The following is a 6,000-nucleotide window of genomic DNA, read 5'->3' as shown; positions in this document are numbered from 1 at the left end:
GAAGAGGGCCTTTTTTGGAAAGGAATCTGATTGGTCTCTGGGCCCATGTGATCGCTGGATCTCTGTAACCAGAGGTGGGTTGGTTTGATGGAAACAAGCTCCATCCTGTGTCACTGAAGTTCAACGTCATCTCTGACTATCAGAATTGGGAGCCAGACTAAAGCACAGAGATTTTAAAGAAGCTTCTGTCTGTAATGTTCTAAGAGAGAGTTTCCCCAATGATAGATAAAAATATATGTATATATGTGCATGTGTCTATGTGTGTTAGTGAAGTGAGCCAGCTCTCAGGAGTTAGGTAAGGGGGAGAATTGGATCCTGCTTTAGTTGATGATGTGAATTACAGATAGAACCTGTTCAGTTGCTCGGTGTTTGACTAAAAACATGGAGAATGTTTGTACTTTCCTGTCTGGATGTAATTTTTGAATGCTTTGTTATTTTAGTCAAAGCTGGATATTGTGTTGTTGTCTCCTGTTCTTTCAGTCTTCTCTATGGATTCTTTACCCATAATAAATCAAATTTTTGTCACCATTCAAACCAATTTGAGCACCTGGTGTCTTCCTAGTCAGTGTTCCTACAACATGAATCTATTGGTCAATGTCACTGTGCTAGGTACTTTCCAACTCACAGGGAGAAAAATGTTTCTCTAAGATAGAAAGAAAGATTTCTATTTTCATATCTCCCTTCAGAGAATCATGTCATGCTAGGAACTGAGCATCTTTTCCATGCAAAACAGCATAAGCAGCAAGTGATAGACAAAGTTAAGCAATCCTCAAACCAACAGGTCAGACCTAAGTTCAGCAGTCCTGCCACATTCCCGTGTTTGGGAATGGATTAAACAAATAAACAACTCACTGGAGGAGGAGAAGGCTCCATGCATTTCCTCAGCCTCCATGATGGTCGAGCCCATCACATCAGTTGTAAACATCTGCAACCAGAAATGTCACTCTTGACATCCTCAGCATAATAGATTCCAGTGTTCAGCCAATTTGATGGACACATGCGAGGTATTGCATTTTGATTAAAAAGACAAGGACAGGAATTATACAGTTAAAGGTAGAATCCTGCAAGGGGGCATAGCTTTAAATTAAGGGGGGGTAGGTATAGGACAGATGTTAGGGGTAGGTTCTTTACTCAGCGAGTCGTGAGTTCATGGAATGCCCTGTCAGTAGCAGTGGTGGACTCTCCCTCATTATGGGCATTTAAGCGGGCATTGGATAGGCATATGGAGGATAGTGGGCTAGTGTAGGTTAGGTGGGCTTGGATCGGCGCAACATCGAGGGCCGAAGGGCCTGTACTGCGCTGTATTCTTCTATGTTCTATGTTGTATGTTCTATAATGTTATTGAACAAGGAGACCTTGGGCTTCAGGTACATAATTCTTTTGAAAGTTGCATCACAGGGTGGTTACGAAGGCATTTAATACACTTACCTTCATTGTTTGGACTATTGCGTATAGGAGTTGGGATGTCATGTTGAGTTTGTACAGGGCATTGCTGAGGCTACTTTTGGAGTACTGTGTACAGTTCTGGTTGTCTTGTTATAGGAAGGACATTATTATATTGGAGAGGGTTCAGAAAAGATCCACCAGGGTGTTGCTGGGGCTGGAGGGATTGAGTTATGAGGATAGGCTGGATAACTTGGCATCTTTTTCACAAAAGCATAAGAGGTTAATGGTTTCTGAAGACATGATGGGGGGCTTAGATAAGGTGATGAGCTAAGGTATTCACACTAGCATGGGGGAGTTCAAAACTAAGGGGCATATTTTTAAGGTGAGAGGAGAAATATTTAAAAGGGACCTGAGCGGCAACCTTTTCACACAGAGGGTGGTTTGTATTTGGAATGAACTGCCAGAGAAAGTGGTTATTTGCAGGTACAGTTACAACATTTAAAAGACATTGGAACAGGTAAACGAACAGGAAAGGTTTAACAGGATATGAGCCAAGCACAGGTGAGTCAAGTTTACTTTGGGAAAAATAGTAGGCATGGACAAGTTGAACCAAAGGGCTGCTTCCGTGCTGTATGACTGAAAAGGCCATGGGCCCTGTTAATATTAAGGCAGTAGCACTGAAGATCTGTGCTCCAGAAGAAGCCAAAACCCTAGTCAAGATTTTTCAGTACTTCCATGTATGCAGCTAAGTGATCAAATATGCATGTATATCCTCTCCTCAGAAAGGGAGGAATCCAACCTGGCCATTTACCATCCATCAGTCTACTTGGAAGAAGTTATTGACATTATTATCATTCGGCACTATCACAGCTCCAACCTGTTTACTGACAGTCAGTTTCAGTTTTGCCAGCTTTTACTCAGCTCCTGACCTCATTAAAACCTGATGGACAAAAGAGCTGAACTCCAGATGGGAGGATAGAGTGACTACCTTCCGTATCAAGGCAGCGTTGGACAGAATGCAGGGTTGGAAGATCATAAACAAAACTGAAGTCAGTGGGAATCAGGGAAATCTCTCCAGTGATCACAGTCACATCTAGCACGAGGGAAAATGGTTGTTGGGAGGTCAGTCGTCTCCCTGAAAGTGGCCACACGAGTAGACAGGGTGATAAAGAAGGCATATGGCATGCTGCCTTCATTGGTCGGGTAATTAAATACAGGAGTCAGATTGTCATGTTGCAGTTGTATAAGACTTTGGTAAAGTTACAGTATTGCATTCAATTCTAGTTACCACATTACAGGAAGGATGTGGAGGCTTTGGAGAGGGAGCAGAAGAGGTTCATCAGGATGCTGCCTGGATTAGAAGGTATGATCGAGAAGGAGAGGTTGAAAACACTTGGGTTGTTTTCTCTTGAGTGGCAGAGGCTATGGGGAGACTTGATCGAAGTCTATAAAATTATGAGATGTAAAGATAGGGTTGACAGTCAGAATCTTTTTCCCAGAGTTGAAATGTCTTAACAGTAGGGAGCATGCATTTGAGGTGAGAGGAGGAAAATTCAAAGGAGACCTGAGGGTCAAGTTTTTATACAGGAGTCTGCACAGACTCCAAGGGGTGTTGGTGGAGGCAGATAAAATAGGGGCATTTAAGGAACTTTCAGTTAAGCACATGAATATGCAAGGAGTGAAGGGAAATGGACTAAGGGCAGACAGAGTGGATTAGTTTCATTGGCGTCATGTCCAGCACAATAAAATGGACTAAAGGGCCCATTCCTACGCTGTACAGTTCTATGTTCTATCTCAGCTCTCTGACATCCCTGCAGGAGGTTCAGAGCGAAGTGTCCTTGGTCCAACCACTCCAACTGCTTTATCAATAACTTTCCTCCATCATAAGGTCAGAAGTGGGGGATTTACACCAATGTTTCCACAATATTCAGCACGTGGGAAATCATGTCTCACAAACTTGATTTAGTTTTTTGAAGAAGTCACAAAGAGGATTGATGAGGGAAGAGCAGTGGATGTGATCTATATGGACTTCAGTAAGGCGTTCGACAAGGTTCCCCATGGAAGACTGGTTAGCAAGCATGGAATACAGGGAGAACTAGCCATTTGGATACAGAACTGTCTCAAAGGTAGAGGGTGGTGGTAGAGAGTTTTTCAGACAGGAGGCCAGTGACTAATGGAGTGCCACAAGGTTCGGTGCAGGATCCATTACCTTTCATTAGTTATATAAATGATTTGGATGTGAGCATAAGAGATATAGTTAATAAGTTTGCAGATGATACCAAAATTGGAAGTGTAGTGGACAGCGAAGAAGGTTACCTCAGATTACAACGGGATCTTGATCAGATATGCCAATGGGCTGAGAAGTGGCAGATGGAGTTTATTTTAGATAAAATGCTGCATTTTGGGAAAGCAAGTCTTAGCAGAACTTATACACTTAATGATAAGGTCCTGGGGAGTGTTGCTGAACAAAGAGACCTTGGAGTGCAGGTTCATAGCTCCTCACATACAAATGATCCTTTGCAGTACTAATTACTGACACACAAAAAGCATAACCCAATCCTGTCAGCCTAATTCCTGGAATTGATCCAATCGGATTGTATTTGAGAAAAAAGGGCCGGCCCTCAAAAAAGCATCAAATTTGGCACTGGTTACGTTGACACAAAGGGTTAAGTTACACTCACCAAGCACCCCCCCTTCCCCAAAATCCCCAAAATGATTTAATGGATAAGGCACTGGCCTCCTAAAACAGAGATTGTGAGATCAAGTTGAGAATGTGGTGCTGGAAAAGCGCAGCAGGTCAGGCAGCATCCGAGGAGCAGGAGAGTCGATATTTCGGGCAAAAGCCCTTCATCAAGAATGAGGCTGTGAGCTGAGGGTGTGGTGAGATAAATGGGAGGGGGGGCTGGGGGGAGGGTAGCTGAGAGAGCAATAGGTAAGTGGAGATCGGGGTAATGACGATCGGATAAATGGGAAGGAAGATGGACAGGTAGGACAGGTCATGAGGCTGGTGCCCAATTGGAAAGTTGGATCTGAGATATGGATCTCCTTCCATTGTGAGGTCAAGTCCCAGCTGGGACGGAGTAAAGTTTGGCCAAGAAACAAATGTCTGAACTCTCTTGACCTTGTCACATTCTGTGATTATGAGGGAACTTACTGATGAACTGATCAAACAATCTGGGCAGTTGCCATTCAGCTTCTTCTCACTCTGCTACTTGCTTTCCAGTGGCACTGGCCAATGTTAGGGAATAGGCAACTTACCTGAATTCCTGCTGTTGTATCCCATTCTCTCACTGTGGGTAAGCTTTCCTGATTTGATGTGACATGCTATTGTCCTTCAAGCTAGAGCTACACAGGAATGTATTAAAATATGATTATTTTGAAATTCTGGGACTCAGGATCAAATCTGCCATTCAATATGATCACTGATTGATTATTCAACTCAGTTTCCCTTTCTTGCGCTCTCCCAATATCCTTTGATCTCTCTAGACCGAAGAACAAAATTAATTCTTTTTTGAAAACATTCGCTAGTTTTAGCTTCAACCTCACCCTGTCACAGAGAATTCCAGACGCTCACCATTCTTTGAGTGAAGAACCGTCTCCTCCTGTCAGTCCGAAAGAGCCTGCTGTGTATCCTAAGACTGTGACCTGTGGCACTGGACTCCTGGGACATCCTTTCTAATTATGGTCTGTCTAGTCCTGTCAGAATGGTACAGTTTTATAGAATTATAGAGCTTTGAGATCCTCCCTTATTCTTCTAAACCTGATGAATATAGTCCTAAATGATCCAGTCTGTCTTCATTGTTTTTAAAAGGATTTTAAAAGACGGGCAATATCCACATCCCCACACACAGAGAGATTTGATCATTTCAGTTCACACGATAAGACCCAGCTCCAAACACGCACACAGAACTCAACAATTGCAAATGTGTAAGAATCCTTAGACAGTCTGCACCTCCCAGTAAATGACACCTCACCTTCTCATGTTCAGGAATAAGCCAGCAACAAAACTCAGAAGGGAAATGCTTCCAGTCAACACACTCAATCACCAACACATTGCTGCAGTCACACAGTTCAGCACAAAGTATCAAGTAAAGAGCTCTCTCAGCTGGATCTTCTCACATAGCATAAGCTGTGGAGGCCAGTAAAATTGCCACATTTTAAAAGGCATCTGGATGGGTACATGAATAGGAAGGATTATGGGGAATATGTGCCAAATGCTGGCAAATGGGACTAGATTAATTTAGGATATCTAGTCGACATGGGCGAGTTTGGATGAAGGGTCTGTTTCTGTGCTTTGTGACTCTATGACTCGAGACAGGGCCCTGAGAAGTCTTGAAGGGATTTGAAAAGGCACGAAACATCTAGATCCCAACACAGAGAATGACCATTCCCAGTCTACAGTATAATAACAGCTCTCTCAGCTGGATCTTCTCACACAGCATAAGGGACATTTCCACCCCTGATTGCCCACAGGATAGTCAGGAAAATCGACGTTTCGGGCAAAAGCCCTTCATCAGGAATAGAGGCTCTATTCCTGATGAAGGGCTTTTGCCCTAAACATCGATTTTACTGCTCCTCGGATGCTGCCTGACCTGCTGTGCTTTTCCAGCACAC

Source organism: Chiloscyllium plagiosum, unplaced genomic scaffold, assembly GCF_037043375.1.
Source record: "Chiloscyllium plagiosum isolate Xiang-an unplaced genomic scaffold, Cpla_swu_hap1 HiC_scaffold_35, whole genome shotgun sequence".
Lineage (NCBI taxonomy): Eukaryota > Metazoa > Chordata > Chondrichthyes > Orectolobiformes > Hemiscylliidae > Chiloscyllium > Chiloscyllium plagiosum.
Note: the sequence above shows the minus strand (reverse complement) of the source record.